The sequence below is a fragment of the Nelumbo lutea genome, chromosome 7 (genome assembly GCF_056320005.1).
Source record: "Nelumbo lutea isolate HS-2025 chromosome 7, American lotus-T2T, whole genome shotgun sequence".
NCBI lineage: Eukaryota > Viridiplantae > Streptophyta > Magnoliopsida > Proteales > Nelumbonaceae > Nelumbo > Nelumbo lutea.
In genome coordinates, this window is record NC_142690.1 from 31,467,935 (window position 1) to 31,485,058 (window position 17,124).

The following is a 17,124-nucleotide window of genomic DNA, read 5'->3' on the forward strand; positions in this document are numbered from 1 at the left end:
GCCTGGAGCCCCTAAAAGGTTTGGCCCGGCATGGCCTGCGGCATGAGCCCAAGCAGGCCGGGTCGGGCTACGGGCCGAGCCGGGCCTGTTTTTCTTTTACATTTTTGTTATTTTTTTCATTTGAATTTTAGAAATTTTATTTCATTTGAATTTAATGAATACAAAGTAAATAAATAAACTAAAAATACAATGGAATATTGGAATGGAAAAAAATATAAAAATGATAAATAAAATTGAAAATAAAAATTTACAATGGTATTGAAAAGATAACAAATAATTTAAATAAAATTGAAAAACAAAATCTACAATAACTTTAAAAATGCTATACAATTAATAAGTATACAAAACAAATATTGGCTTCATTATTTTCTTCATGCTCCACCCCCATCTCCTAGACCTTGATCTACATCATCTTCTTCTAGTGAAACATTAGGTGAAGTGCCATTGCCTCCTTGATCTTGTAGTCTGTCTTCAGCTTCTAGGCAATTCTTCAAGCATATACATATCTCTAGGCTTTCATTATTCATGCAGCTTCTCTTGTCGCCCAGTACCCTAGTACCTCCACTAAAAGAAGACTCCTATGGAACTGTATGACAGAGATGGTTCGAAGTACTCAAAGAAGTTGAAAGGGTGTGTCTAATGTGTACATACCCAAATAATTGTATTATATATCATTTGAGTGCAAAAGGAGGGAGAGGACAAATCTTCCCTCCACTGAAACAAATAAGAAAGAGCTGTATATACAATAGAGAAATAAAAGATATTGTACATAAGGTGCATGGTAATATGATACTCCTAACCAAGGCAACCCATAGTATCTCTACACCCCCCTCAAATTGATGCCAAGATAAAAACATCAGTTTGTTAGCTAGGAACTTGTGGCGAGGATGTGTCATAGCCTTTGTGAAGATGTAAACAAGTTGAAGACCAAATAAAACATGGGGAAAAGTGATAAGTCCAACAAAGTACTGATTTCTGACATTATCTGCATGGATGGGAATAGGAGTTGGGAGCTGAGTATGAAAATCACCAAGAAAAGCTCTGAGCCATACAATTTCACTACAGACGGAGGACATGGATCGGTACTCATCCTCAGTGGAGGATTTGGAAACTGTTTGCCGAGTCTTGCATTTTCAGGAGATAAGAGAATCACCCATGAAAACATACCAGCCAATAGTAGATCTTCTAGTGTCAGAACATCCAACCCAATCTGCATTAGCATAGATGTAGAGATTGTAGAGAAGATGGGCTGAATGGCCCATAGGCTGTTTATCCTTAAATCTTTTATGTTCTTTGTTGTAATGGGCCTTAATCTGGGCTTATTCTTTCTTATGTTATGTCTTTTTTAATTTTCTGCCCAACTAGGGGCTTCTCTGTAAATTACCAAAGTTTAACTTAATAAAATAGAATTAAGGGTGTAAGAGAAGAGATTATGTTCGAAAATCTCTCTCTGAGCCCAAGTTGCCGCCACCACCTTCATCTTCTTTCATCTTGAATTCTGATTTCTACTACTTTCTTTTGATTTTTTGCATCTTTCTAAACAGTCCTTTCTTTTCAAAAGGCTGTTTTTCTTCTTGGTATCAGAGCAGGCTCGTTTTTCCCCCTTTTTCACCTTTTTTTTCCCATACACAATGTGTATGGAGAACTGAATTGTATGAATAGTTAAAGACACCTATTCCAGCCCAGTTGTTAGTGGTTTCTGGAGAGAAGAGGACTGGTTTTGTCGTCCCCTTGATAGATTCAAGTGTGTTTCCCGAAACCCTAATTTTCTGGAGAAATCTGATTGCGGGCCCCACAGGGAGTTTGACCTGGGTGCTCGGTGACTGAAGGCTTTCTCATTCTCCTTCTTGAAGATCGAATCAAGTGGATTAATGTTCTGTGAAGTCTACAAGGAGTGGCTGAATTTTCTCCGTTTCTCCCAACTTCTGAGTGTGACGCAGATTACTGGTACGACTGCATAGAGGTTGGCTCACAACATAGTTTTTGTTCTGTCTTCATTTGGTGTTTTTCGAAGTTGTTTAAAGTCATTTTTGAAGTGTTAAGAAGATGAACTCCTAAGACTTTGAAAACAAGCATGTTGCTGAATCCGGATAGGTTCCGGGAGCCTCTATAGACTCTCTACTGGCTGTGACCACAGTCAAGCTAGATGGAACCAATTATGTGGCTTGGTCACAATCAGTAAAGATTCATATTTGTAGTAGAGGCAAGTGGGGTTTTATCTCCGGGAGCAAAAAGGCTCCCCCAGAAGATGATCCATCATATGAAAAGTGGATGCAAGAAAATTATACTGTTATTGGGTGGCTTGTGAACTCAATGCAACCACAGATTAGTCAGCACTATTTGTGGATGAATTCAGCAAAAGAAATTTGGGATAGTGTTGCTGAAATCTATTCCCAAAAATTAAATGTGGCCAGGGCTTACAAGTTGAGAAGTGATGTGAAGAATTTGAGACAGAGGGAGAAACCATTTGCTGTATACTTCTCCACATTGAAGTATTTATGGCAAGAAATAGATTTGATTGAAGCTGCAACTTGGGACACCACTAAGGATGCTGAGACCTACAGAAAACTGGTTGAGAGAAACAGGGTGTTTGAGTTCTTGACAGGGCTAAATCTAGAGTATGACATTACAAAACAAAATATTTTATCCAAGGATAGTGTCTCACTGTCTCAAGCATATGCCTTGGTAAGTAGTGAAGAAAGCAGAAGACTTGTCCAGGTTCAAGGGGCTGGTCTAAATGACCACTTTGCTAATATGGGAGCGAAACCCAAGGGGGTTGCAGGGACTCCAAGTAGCTCAGGGAAGAAAGAGATTATTTGTGAGTATTGTGAAAAGCCAAAACACACTAAAGACAAGTGTTGGAAATTGCATCCTGAGCTCCTACCACTTCGGTTTCAGAAGAAGTCTGATAATAAAAAGGCAGGGAGTGCTAATATTGCTGCTGGTCCAGATAGTGACAGATACCAAACTGAAGAGATGACGACTAGTGTGCAGTTAGCAGCTATGAAGGCAGAATATGACAAGTTTGGGAGGATGATCAGTCACCTAGAGGGTGTGACCTCTTCTTCCAACCCTTCAGAAAATTCAACCTCTTCTGCATTTGCTCATTCAGGTATACGGGCTTTTGCCAATCATGCAACCATTTCAGGTAATCGTAGGATCCCTTGGATTATTGATTCCGACAAGGGAACCATCAAGGCTACAGACTCCTTGGTTCTTCCTTTTGCTCTTCATGTACCCAGACTAAATACAAACTTGTTATCTGTAAGTAGCCTAACTAAGTCATTAAACTGTTGTGTAACCTTCTTCCCTTCCTACTATGTTTTTTAGGATTTGGAGTCTCAGAAGGTGATTGAGAGTGGCCGTGAGGCGAATGAAATATATCTGCTAAATACTCCTGGACAATGCCATGAACAACCTGAAAAAACTGCTTTTGGGTCTACATCTACAAAGTTCATCAGTCGAGTCATGTTATGTCATTTTCGTTTGGGTCATCTTTCTTTTTCTGCATTAAGTCATTTATTCCCAGAACTGTTTAAGGGAATTAATTTGTCCAGTCTTCATTGTGTGTCTTGTGAACTGTCAAAACATTGTAGAAACAGTTATCCTTTGAGTAATAAAAGATATTCTTCTCCTTTTAATATTGTGCACTTTGATGTGTGGGGGCCTTATCACTTACCCTCTATGGGTGGCTACAAATATTTTATCTTGTTCATTGATGACTTTTCCCGGTTCACTTTGATATTTTTTATGAAGTCCCGTGATGAAGTTCCTAGACTTATGAGGCAATTCCATGAATTTGTCCTAACCCAGTTTGATACCAGGATTAAAATTTTTAGATCCAACAATGTAAAAGAATATTTTGAGAAAAACCTGACCTGCTATTTCATTGGTTTAGGGGTTATTCATCAAAGCTTCTATGTTAGGACCCCAGAACAAAATGGAGTTGCTGAAAGAAAAAATAGACATATTGTTGAAGTTGCAAGAAGTATTCTATTTGCCTCACATGTCCCTACAAAGTTTTGGGGTGATGCTATTCTCACTGCTACCTACCTTATAAACTGTATGCCATCTAGGGTTTTAGGGTTTAAGTCTCCCTTCAGCCTCCTTCATCCGGACAAGGATCTTTTTCCTATTCCTCTTCGTGTCTTTGGCTGCACCTGTTATGTACATATTCCAAGTGTCCAAAGACATAAGTTTTGAACCAAAAGCCCACAAGTGTTTCTTCCTTGGTTATTCCCCCATACAGAAGGGTTACCGTTGTTTTGATCCAAAGATTGGCACTCGGTATGTCTCAATGGATGTCACCGTTGATGAGTTTTCTTCCTTTTATGGTTCCTCTCTGGAGAGACATTGTCTAAAGGGGGAGGATTTGTCATAGGTGTTTGTTCTTCCTCTCCCTATCCCAGTTGAGTCTTTTGCTGAGTCTCTTCCTCCTTCAAATGAATCAAGGGAGGATCAGTCACTTCACGTTAATTCTACTGTTCCTATTCCTCCCCCTTTACCTCCTCGCCCTCTTTTTAATCCCATGTTGTATCAACGGCAAAGAACCAGAAATGAGTAGGTTGTTTCCCCTACAACACATGAGCCTCATGCACTTCCAGTTACAGATGAGACAACAGGTACTGTTACAGCCCCTTTGGAGCCATCATTCCCAGACCTTGATATCTCCATTGCTATTAGGAAAGGAAAAAGGAAGTGTACTGCACATTGCATTTCAAAACACCTTTCTTATAGTTTGCTCTCTCCTTCATATTTTGCCTACCTTTTTTCTGTTGCCTAACCCAATTCCCAGGTCTGTGTCAGAAGCTCTTAATATTCCAGAATGGAGGGATGCTACGAGAACAGAAATTGATGCCCTGCGCAAGAATGACACTTGGGAAGTGGTTTATTTGCCTGAAGGGAAGGATCCAGTAGGTTGTAAGTGGATTTTTACTATCAAATATCATGCTGATGGTACCATTGAAGGGCACAAGGCTAGGCTGGTTGCAAAAGGCTATACACAAACATATGGGATTGATTATCTGGAAACCTTTGCCCCTATTGCCAAGATGACTTTTGTGAGAGTTCTGCTATCTTTGGCTGCACACTCAGACTAGTTACTTTATCAACTGGATGTAAAGAATGCATTTCTGAATGGAGAATTACATGAGGAGGTTTATATGTCTCTTCCTCCAGGGATGTATGAAACAAATATGAAAGGAAAGGTCTGCAGGCTGAAGAAATCTCTTTATGGACTAAAATAGTCCCCTACAGCATGGTTTGAAAGGTTTAGGGCTGCCCTTGTTAGCTTTGGCTATGTACACAGTCTGATCATACCCTCTTTGTGAAGAGGAGAGGATCCTTGGCCGTTTACCTGATTGTGTATGTTGATGATATTGTTGTGACTGGTAATGATGTCTCGAGAATCAATTATCTCAAATCTTTCCTTCATACAGAGTTTGAGATCAAAGATCTAGGGGAATTGAGATACTTTCTTGGCATAGAAGTTGCTAGATCCGAGGATGGGATCCTTATCTCTCAGAGGAAGTATTCTTGATTTGCTCTTTGAATCGGGGAAGATGGGTGCTAGACCAGTTGCTACTCCTATCGATATAATCCATAAACTCTCTGCTTCAGATGGAATATTGTTAGAAGGCAAGGGAGTCTTCCAAAGACTACTTGGAAAACTTCTTTATCTATGCATGACTCGGCCAGACATTGCATACGCTGTTAGCTGCATCAGTCAGTTCATGCATGCTCCCAGGGATACTCATATGGCAGCAGTAGAGCAGATTCTGTGTTATTTGAAGGGCTCCCCTGGAAAGGGAATTCTATTCGCCAAGCATGGCCATATGAAACTTGAAGCCTACACAGATGCTGACTCGGCTGGAAACATTGATGACAGAAGATCTACCTCTGGGTACTGTAGCTTGGTGGCAGGTAATATTGTCTCTTGGAGAAGCAAGAAACAATCAGTTGTTGCTCGATCTTCAGCTGAAGTAGAATACAGAGCCATGGCTCATGGTGTTTCTAAACTATTGTGGCTTAAATCCTTGATGGAGGAACTGGGTATTGAGCATGATAAGCCAATGATGTTATACTGTGATAATCAGGCCGCCATCAACATTGCTCACAACCCAGTGCAACATAACAGAACTAAGCATATTGAAGTTGACAAACACTTCATTCGAGAAAGAGTGGCTTCTGGTGAAGTGTGTCTACCTTTCATCACCTCTGAAGGACAATTAGCAGATTTCCTCACCAAGGGTATTCCCAAGGCTAAACTTCAGCATGATACTGGCAAGCTTGGCATGATTGATATCTATGCTCAGCTTGAGGGGGAGTGTAGAGAAGATGGGCCGAATGGCCCATAGGCCGTTTATCATTTTTTATCTTTTATGTTCTTTGCTGTAATGGGCCTTAATTTGGGCTTATTTTTTCTTATGTTATGTCTTTTTTAATTTTCTGCCCAATTAGGGGCTTCTCTATAAATCATCGAAGTTTAACTTAATAAAATAGAATTAAGGGTGTAATAGAAGAGATTATGATCGAAAATCTCTCTCTGAACCCAAGTTGCTGCCACCTTCCTCTTCATCTTCTCTCATCTTGAACTCTGACTTCTACTACTTTCTTTTGATTTTTTGCATCTTTCTAAATAGTCCTTTCTTCTCAAAATGCTATTTTTCTTCTGAGATGATGAGAAAAAAAGTCCATGAGAGATGGTATCCCTAATGTACTGAATGATCTAAACAACTGCAGTCATATGTGGTTGCCTAGGGGAAGAAACAAATTGATTGACAACTTGAACAACATAAGAGATACCTGGCCTTGTCATGGTGAGGTAGATGAGACTACTAACAAGTTGTTGATAAAATGTAGCATTAAGAAGTTCACCATCATCCTTAGATAAATTGAGGTTCACCTCAAGAGGAGTACCCACCTGCTTATGATTAGTGAGGCAAGCAAGGTGAACCAAGTCCTTAGCATACTTTTGCTGATTTACAAAGTACCCTTGGGGAGAAGGAGTAACTTACAAGGAAGTAAGTCAAGTGACCAATATCTTTCATCTTGAAAGAGTGACTCAAGAGATCCTTGAGATGAGAAATACCATCATGATCATCAATGGTAATGAGTACATCATCAACATACAGAAGAAGAGTGGTTCCTTGATCCCACTTCAGGATGAAGAGAGAATAGTCCAGAGGGCTTTGTATAAAGCCAACATCTGTAATGACCAAATGAAATCGTTCAAACCATGCCCAAGGTGCTTGTTTCAATCCATAAAGAGATTTTTCGAGGTGACAAACCATAGTTGGATAACCACAATATCCCAGAGGCTTCATAAACACTGTTGTAGAGAGACTGGCCCGAATGGGCCCTAGTGCTTGTTTTTTGTTAAGTACTGTTCTCTTTATTTCTTTTATGTGTTAATGGACATTTTCTTTATGGGCCTATTAACTTCTTTTTAATTTCCTGTTATTGCTGATCTGACCGCTCACTTAAGGGCAGATATGTAATTAATCTTGATTAGATCAAATTAATAAAAGCTTAATGAGGGGAGAGAGGGAACTATCGAACTCTCTTCTTCTTCCTCTTCTTCTCAATCTTCTTCTCTTCTGCTGTATCTCTCTTTCTTTCTTCCTTTTTTATTGCTGTAATCAGAAAACTAATATCAGATTTAGAGGATTGATTCACATCTTGGTATTATGGTCCCTCCTTTTTGTTTTTCCTTTTTTTTACCCATACACCCTTCGATTAGAAGAGTATATGGAGAGATAAGTTTCTGATTGATTAGAAAACTATTTTTGCCTAGTTGGTAGAGGGTTTGGAGAGTCAAAATTGGCTATAGATTGCCAAGTGAAGCTACTATTTTTTCCCCAAAACCCTAGTTGACTAGAGAGATTCTTAGTTACAGGTTAAAAAGAAGGATTGGGTATGGTGCTCAGGGCTTGGGGTTCCTTTTGGTCTCTAGAAGAGGGTGGTTGAGGTTGGAAGAAGTTTAGAGAGCTCTGGTAGGAGCAGATGCTTCTTCTCCCTATCTCAGGTAGCAAGATGCAATGAAACCCTAGATTTTGTCTTCAGTACTGGACTAACCTCAATTAGGTCCATAAAGTCGGAAAACCTTATTTTTTTATTTTTGTTTGATCAATGGAGCAATCTAGAAGTGAGATGAAGCATATTCCAATATCTGGGGTTGGTCCAACAAATTCCTTTTTGACTGGTGTGACTACAATTAAACTGAATGGAACAAATTACCTGGCTTGGGCACAGTCTATACGGTTTTATGTTTGTAGTAGATGTAAATTGGGGTATCTCACTGGCATCGAGAAGAAACCTGAAGAGACTGGTCCCACATATGAAAAATGGATGCAAGAGAACTATGCAGGGATTGGATGGTTAGTCAACTCAATGTAGCCTCACATAAGTCAACATTACCTTTGGATGACTTCAGCCAAGGAGATTTGGGGTAGTGTTATAAAAACATATTCTCAGAAGTTAAATATTGCAAGAGTCTATAAGTTAAAGAATGATGTGAACAATCTTAGACAGGGGGAGAAGAGTGTGGTAGTTATCTACTCCATGTTGAAGTCATTGTGACAGGAGGTTGTTGTTATGGAGAAAGTTGTGCGGGAAAACACCAAGGATGCAGAGAAATTTGAGAAATTGGTGGAAAGAAACAGGGTGTTTGAGTTTCATACAGGACTCAACCTTGAGTTTGACATTACTAGGCATAATATTTTGGCCGAGGATGAAATCACCCTTGCTCAAGCATATTCTATGGTAAGCAGTGAAGAAAGTAGGTGGCAAGTACAGTTACAAGGACCACCTTTAGAGCATTTTGCACATGCTTGGGTAAAGCCAAAAAGGCCTACTAAGAAGAAAGAAGTGATTTGTGAATATTGCAAGAAACCGAAACATACTAAGGATACTTGTTTAAAACTTCATCTAGAGCTTCTCTTGGACAGGTTTCAGAATAACAATAAAAACAATCTTAAGAAAAACGGTTAGACAAGAAATCCTAAGAATGCAAATGTTGTTATAGTACTTGAAGGTGGAAATAGAGAAAGTGAAGAGAAATCTACTATGGAGTAGTTGACAACAGTAAATGCAGAATTTGAAAGATACGGGAGGTTAATTAATCATTTGGAGACCACTATTGTAGGATCCAACTCTTTGAGCAACACTTCTTAATCTGCATTTGCGTACTCAGGTACTCATGCTTTTGCAAATCATGATACTATTTCAGGTAATTATAAAATCCCTTGGGTTATTGATTCTGGTGCATCAGACCAGATGACCAACATATCTAACATTTTTTTCTCATATCAACTCCTCTTTGGTAGAGAGAAGATACCCCTTCTGATGGGTCCCTTGCCCCCATCTCTGGCAAATGAGATATCAGAGCCTCTGACACCCTTGTTTTATCCTTTATTCTTCATGTCCCTAAGCTTAATACCAACCTCTTATCTGTTAGTAGCTTGACTACATCCATGAATTGCAGCATAACTTTCTTTCCTAGTCATTGTGTTTTCCAAGACCTAAAATCTTAGAGGATGATTGGAAATGGAATATACTTTCTGAATTCACCTGATAGAAGTCTTGGACCATGTTTTATTAGAGTTAGGTGATGGAGTCATGTTATATCATTTGTGTTTTGGTCATTTACCTTTTTTTGCTTTATGCCATTTGTTTCTCGACATGTTTCAAGGAATACCTTTGTCGAGTCTTCATTGTGAGCCATGTGAACTTGCAAAACATTGTATACATTCTTGTTCATGAGTAATGTTAGAATACACAAAACAGGGGTATTTTGGTCATTTGGGTTTATCTATTTGAAAGTGAAAGGTCTGTTTTATTTAAGTTTAAGTTATGTGTCCCATCACTTATGAGGGACAATATGGTCTTTCTTGTAGCTATGTTATTGGAGATAAATACTAGTGGGTCGACTAGAGAGATGACTGATTTTTCCTCTACTGGCCGAACCCTTCTTCTTCTTCTCCTTCTTCTCTACTGTAACCTAGGACTAAATAAGGTTTTCACATGGTACCAGAGCGCATGTAACAAGTTCAAATCTGCTCGTCTTGCTCTTTTATTCTGGTTTACCCAGTTTTTTTATCGCCCTCCTCTCTAGGGTTTTGTAGATTTCTCAAGAACCACTGGGAGATGAAGTTAAAGGTTGAAAAGGAGTGGTCTTTTTTCTCTGTAGGAGGCCTTCATGCCTCCGGTTTGTAGTGCAGTGGTTGTTTGTGGTGATTGGTAGGAACTCTCTATTCGATGGTATGAAGAGAGCAGGTTCGGGTGAACAATGTTCAGTTGAGTACAAGTTGGTTCTGCAGAGTGCAGTGTAAGTGTATGGCTTAATGGCTGAGTGATTTCAGCCCTTGTATTTGGTGTGTGAGTGGTTTTGCAGTGTGCAGTATAGGTGTTTGATTTAATGACTAGGTGATTTCAGCTTTTGTATTTGATGTGTAATGTGTATTTGAAGAAGTTGGTGGTGCTGAAAGTGAGATAAGTTTTGTGGAAGTGCGTGAGGTTGTGCTGAATATTTGAAGGTGAATAATCTACATATAGTAGTGATTTCTTTGTGAGGTAAGGTGAATTAGTTAAGATGGCATTGATTGGAGATGGGAATGACAATAAAATAGGCGCTATGATTTCTCTAAATTACCTAAATGTTCAAATGACATCTATTAAGTTGAATGGTGAGAATTATGTGCCGTGGGCAAAATATGTGGAGGTGTTTTTAAAAGCCAAGAAAAAAGTAAAACATGTGAGAGAGGAGAAACCCGCCTCTGATTCTCTAGGGTTTAGTGACTGGGAATAGGAAGATGCACAAATAATGACATGGCTGTGGAATAGCATGGACCAAAAAATTAGCGTGAACTTTATGTTCCTAGATACAACTAAAGAAATCTGGGATCATGCTAAGAAACTGTATTCCGGGCAAGACAATACAACTAGGGTGTATACTTGTACCAAGAGTACTTTAATCTGAAGCAAGACAGTCAAAGCTTGGAGGAATACTATGCAAGTCTGAGGAATATCCGAAATAAGCTCAACGTGTATCATCCTCTGACACAGGATGTTCAGATTCAGCAACAACAGTGTGAGCAACTTGATGTGACAAGGTTTCTGGTGGGTTTGAAGGCTGAATATGAGCCTGTCCGAGCACAAATACTAGGGGGGTCTGCTCTTCCCTCACTTGAAGAAGTTTTTGCCTGTCCTAGGAGGACATCTATTGAGTCTATAGAGCATTCTTCTCTCTCAGACAGATCTGGTTTTGTGGTGACTAGAGGGGGAGGCCGTGGAAATAGAGGTGGTGGTGGTGGTCGTGGAATTCCAGGTAACTGTGGTGGTCCCAGGTTTAACCGTGCTGGTGGCCAGAGTGGAGGTCGGGACTCAGGGGGAGGTCATGGTAAAGGAAGAAGTAATGTCCCTAGGAAGTGTACATACTGTGGATTAGAGGGGCACATGGTTAATTTTTGCTATGATTTACATGGTCCACCCAACACTTGGGCTAACCATGCTGTGACTAAGGGTAGTGGTACAGCTACTGAAAGTCAACAAACTGACCCGATCCCCTCTACATCTACTGGTGTTTCTAGGAAGGAGATGGTGAGTGAACCTCGTGTAGTATATGAGCAGTTCCTTCAGACATCTTCTCAGCAGAACACAGCTGCCCTTGCCCATTCGGGTATGGCTTTCTTGGCTTCCAAGCCTTCACACTGGATCATTGACTCCAGAGCCTCAGACCATATGTCTGGGACTCCTAATGTATTTTCTTCTCTTTCTTGGTCCTCCACATCTTAAATGGTTACTCTTGCTAATGGTTCTACATCTCACATCTATGGTGTTGGTGATGTTGATCTCTCCTCCTTATCTTTATCATCTGTTTTATGTCCCCAAGTTCCCCTTTAACCTTATGTCTGTTAGTAGATTAACCAAGTCACTTAATTGTTCCATTACCTTTTATCCCTCTTCTTGTGTGTTTCATTACCAGTAGCTTTTCAGTCATCTCTTACTCCTCTTCAATGGCACTGTAGACTTGGTCATCCTTCTCTCAAGGCTCTGAAGTTGTTGGTTCCTTCCTTGAGTCATCTTTCATCTTTGGATTGTGAGTCATGTCAGCTTGGAAAACATCATAGAGCCTCTTTTAGTCCAAGAGTTGATAGTCGTGTCTTGAGTCCTTTTTCTTTAGTTCATTCTGATGTTTGGGGTCCGATCAAAGTGATAATGACTATAAGTATTTTGTAATTTTTGTTGATGACTTTTCAAGGATGACATGGATTTATCTTATGAAAGATCACAGTGAATTGTTCTCTATTTTTCAAAAATTTTATGCTGAAATGCGTACCCAATTTGGTGTTCATATTAAAATTCTTCACTCCGATAATGCCAAAGAGTACACCTCAATACCATTTCAGCAATACTTAGAGCACCATGGGATAATTCATCAAACTTCTTGTGCCTACACCCCACAACAGAACGGTGTAGCTGAACGGAAAAATTGACATCTCCTTGAAACTGCTCGGTCTCCAATGCTTAATATGAATGTCCCAAAGCATTTTTGGAGTGAAGCTCTCCTCACATCTTGTTTTCTCATCAATCAGATGCCCATGTCCATCCTTGGAAGTCAATCCCCCTTCTCGGTGTTGTTTCCCACCTTGTCTCCGTTTCCCCTCACCCCAAGAGTCTTTGCATGTGTTTGTTTTGATCAAAACTTGGGGCCTAGTTTAGACAAGTTAGATGCACGAGCTACTAAGTGTATTTTCCTTGGCTACTCAAGGACTCAGAAAGGGTATAAGTGCTATAACCCTAACTTCCATAAGTCATTTGTGTGCTCCGATGTCACCTTCTTTGAATCGGTTCCGTTTTTCTCGGATACTGTGGTTTCTTCTCCTTCCCCCGTAGTTCCTCTTCCCGTCCCTGTTGCGGATCCCCTTCCTGTGGTTCCCATTCGAGTTGCAGATTCACCTCCCGTGCCAGTTACTACTGAGAGGCCACCAATCAAACAAGTGTATATTCACAGAAGAGCACCGGCCCCTCCTCCAATTCATCCCTAGTCGACAGATCCTGTCATTGCTTCTTCTCCCTTGGACCTTAATCTTCCTAGTGCCCTGCGGAAAGGTAAACACACTTGTACTTCTCATCCTATTTCACACTATGCTTCAGCTGCTCACCTTTCTGCTTCTCATCGCAACCTTATATCATTGCTATCATCTGTTTCCATTCCCAAGACTGTCCAAGAAGCCCTTACTTCCCCAGGGTGGCAGCAAGCCATGGAAGAGGAACTCTCTGCTCTACAACACAATCACACATGAGAACTCACTATTCTTTCTCTTGGTAAGCATGTTGTTGGGTGTAAGTGGGTCTACACAGTGAAGTATCTTCCAGATGGCAGTGTGGAGCGATTGAAGGCCAGGTTAGTGGCCAAGGGCTATTCTCAGTTGTATGGTGTGGACTATATGGAGACATTTTCTCCTGTGGCTAAAATCGGTTCAGTTCGGGTGTTGATTTCATTAGTTGCTATTTATGATTGGCCTCTTGTGCAACTTGACATTAAAAATGCTTTCCTACATGGTGATGTCATTGAAGAAGTGTATATAGAGCAACCGCCAGGGTTTGTTGCTTAGGGGGAGGATGGTAAGGTTTGTAGACTTAAAAAGGCAATTTATGGATTGAAACAATCTCCACGCGCATGGTTTGGTAGGTTCAGTGAAGTAGTGAAGACTTTGGGATGAAACAGTGTCAGGTAGACCATTATGTGTTCAGTCATGACTCAAAAGATGGGAAAATCTTGCTAGTGGTGTATGTGGATGATATTGTCATAATTGGGAGTGATGGTAATGGGATTGACAGGTTGAAGAAATTCCTATAGGACCACTTCAATATGAAAGATTTGGGTAAGCTAAAGTACTTCTTGGGAATAGAAGTTGCAAGGTCAAGGCATGGAATTAACTTATGTCAAAGAAAATATGTTCTTGACCTACTTGATGAAACAGGATTGTTAGGTGCTAAACGAGCATAGACTCCTATGGAACTTAATGTCAAGTTGAGTGTTGATGTAGGTGAAGAGTTTGATGATCCTGTAAGATATAGGAGGTTGGTGGGAAAGTTGAATTATTTGATTATTACCCGACCAGATATATCATTTGCTGTGAGTATGGTGAGTCAGTTTATGCAACATCCTCGGATTCCTCATTGGGAAGCAGTTCTAAGGATTGTTAGGTACCTGAAGGGTGCTCCAGGTCGTGGTTTGCTATACCAAAGTGGAGGGACTCTTGAAATAGTAGGGTATACAAATGTTGATTGGGTTGGTTCTGTATCAAATAGGAGATCAACTACAGGGTATTGTACCTTCCTTGGTGGCAATCTTGTAACTTGGAAGAGCAAGAAACAAACAATGGTGGCAAGGAGTAGTGCAGAAGCTGAGTACAGAACTATGGCTCATACCACATTTGAAATAGTATGGTTGAAGAACTTGCTACAAGAGATGGGATTCTCGGTTGATAAACCCATGAGACTATGCTGTAATAACCAAGCTGCTGTTCACATCTCTTCCAACCCAATCTTCCATGAGAGAACCAAGCATATTGAGGTCGATTGTCACTTTGTGAGAGAGAAAATGATAACCACATCTCATGTGAGCTTAGGAAATCAATGGGCAGATCTCTTTACAAAGGGATTGTCTCGGGGCAGAGTTGATTATATTTGTGACAAGCTGGGACTATATGACATATACTCTCCAGCTTGAGGGTGAGTGTTAGAGTACACAAAACAGGGGTATTTTGGTCATTTGGGTTTATCTATTTGAGAGTGAAAGGTTTGTTTTATTTAAGTTATGTGTTCCATCACTTATGAGGGACAATATGGTCTTTCTTGTAACTATTCTATTGGAGATAAATAGAAGTGGGTCTACTAAAGAGATGACTGATTTTTCCTCTACTGGTCGAACCCTTCTTCTTTTCCTCTTCTTCTTCTTCTTCTTCTCCTTCTTCTCTACTGTAACCTAGGACTAAATAAGGTTTTCACAAGTAATAAAAGATCAATTGCTCATTTTCATATTGTGCACTCTGATGTGTGAGAGCCATTATCATTTACCTACTATGGGGGGCTACAAGTATTTTATTCTTTTTATTGATGATTTTTCTCGCTATACATGGATTTACCTTATGAGCTATTGGGATGAAATACCAACTACTATGCAAAATTTTCATGAATTTGTTCTTACCCAGTTTAACACTCGGATCAAAATATTCCAAACTGATAATGCCAAAGGAATATTTTGAGAAGAACCTTTCATGTTATTTTGATGCCTTTGGGGCTATTCGTCAGAGTTATTGTTCCTACACTATACAACATAATGGAGTGGTGGAAAGGAAGAACCACCATGTGGTTGAGATTGCTAGAAGCCTGCTCTTTCTATCTTATGTTCCCATCAAGTTTTGGGGGGATGTTGTTCTTACCGCTACATACTTGATTAACCATATGCCTTCTCGGGTTTTGGGTTTCAAAACCCCCTTTAGCCTTCTTTTTCCAGATGAGGATCTCTTCTCTGTTACTCTCCAAGTTTTTGGGTGCACCTGCTATGTGCATGTTCACAATAATCAAAGACAAATTTGAACCTAGAGCCCACAAGTGTGTCTTCCTAGGATATGGCTCCATACAGAAGGGACATTGCTGTTTTGATCCAGTATGTGGATCTGCTTTGTTTCTAGGGATGTCACATTTGTTGAGTCTTCATTTCTTTAGTACTTCTCTTTAGGGGGAGCATTCTGAGGAGACGTTTGTTATGTCCCCCACTGTTCCTCTTCCAATTCCTATTGAGTCTTCTATTGAGTCATCTACTTCTATTACACCTTCTCCCATTATGTCTACTTCACATTGGGAGTGTTGGGTATTGACTGTGAGAAGCCAATGATGCTATATTGTTATAACTAGCATTGCACATAATCCTGTTCAGTATGATAGAACTAAGCACATAGAGGTTGATAGGCATTTTATATGGGAGAGAGTTGCTTCAGGGGAAGTTTGCTTGCTGTTCATTGCTTTAGAAGAGCAGTTGGTTGATGTCTTGACCAAAGGTGCCCTAAAAGGAAAATTGATACACTATATAAGCAAGCTAGGCATGATTAATATCTATGCTTAGCTTGAGGGAGAGTGTAGAGAGATTGGGCCGAATGGGCCCTAGTGCTTGTTTTCTGTTAAGTAGTGTTCTTTTTATTTCTTTTATGTGCTAATGGAAATTTTCTTTATGGGCCTATTATATACTACTACAGTCAAGATTATACATAATAAACGAAGGATCTTAACATGGAAACGGGTGTTCTAGTGTGTGTAGTAACTTTGAATCATGCATGGGTGTGCTATTGCACACCGTCTTTCGAGCCAGATTTTCTGTAGGTCCTCTTGATTGTCATGCTTGCTTACCTTTTTCATTTTAGTAGCTTTAAACAATGCATAGGGACACAAGTGCACTCTACTTTTCAGCCAGACTTACTGCAGATCCTCTTGATTGTCATGCTTGCCTTGCATGCTTAAATTTTCCATGTTGCAATTTTTGTTGAGAACCTTTGAAAAATACGAAATTTAGTGAGACACGGTTTCATTTAGTTAGATCTACTTTTGAGTTTTGACCTAGATGTTCTAGGGAGAAAATGTGAACATAGTTTTCAAGGCGCCAAGGTGAGGCTAAGCAATAGCGGGCGCCTTGTTGCCTAGCCGCCTAGGTGTCACCTACACAATGGATTTTTTTTAAGTAAAAACCACATATCCTAGGGTAGTTCCCTAGGTTCCATAACCATCTTTCCTTAATAACTTATCCATAATTTTCATTAGAAAATTATAAACTTCATGTTTAAGTCTAGAAAATCAACATATTTATGAGAAGAAAAAGAAGAAAGAAAAGAAAATTCAAAAAATATAGGGGCCGAACCCCTATTTTTGTTTTAGGAAAAGAAGAAAAGAAAAGGTGGTTCAGATTTTAAGTTCTTCCCTTATTGGTTCAGATTTTGAAGTCTTTGAGGGTTCAATACAGCAGTTAGCAATGTTTGTGTTGATTAAACCCTAACAAATACGAAAATAATAAAAAGAAATTAGTTTATAAACACAAAAAAATGATTATTGTGTTTAATAATGTCT

At 39.7% G+C, this 17,124-nt stretch overlaps 1 protein-coding gene across 1 annotated transcript in view; it reads left to right on the forward strand.

Annotated features, from left to right (window-relative positions):
- Positions 1 to 17,124, forward strand: part of HCF109 (high chlorophyll fluorescent 109) — a 77,916-nt gene that overhangs the window by 55,207 nt on the left and 5,585 nt on the right. The window lies entirely within an intron of this gene.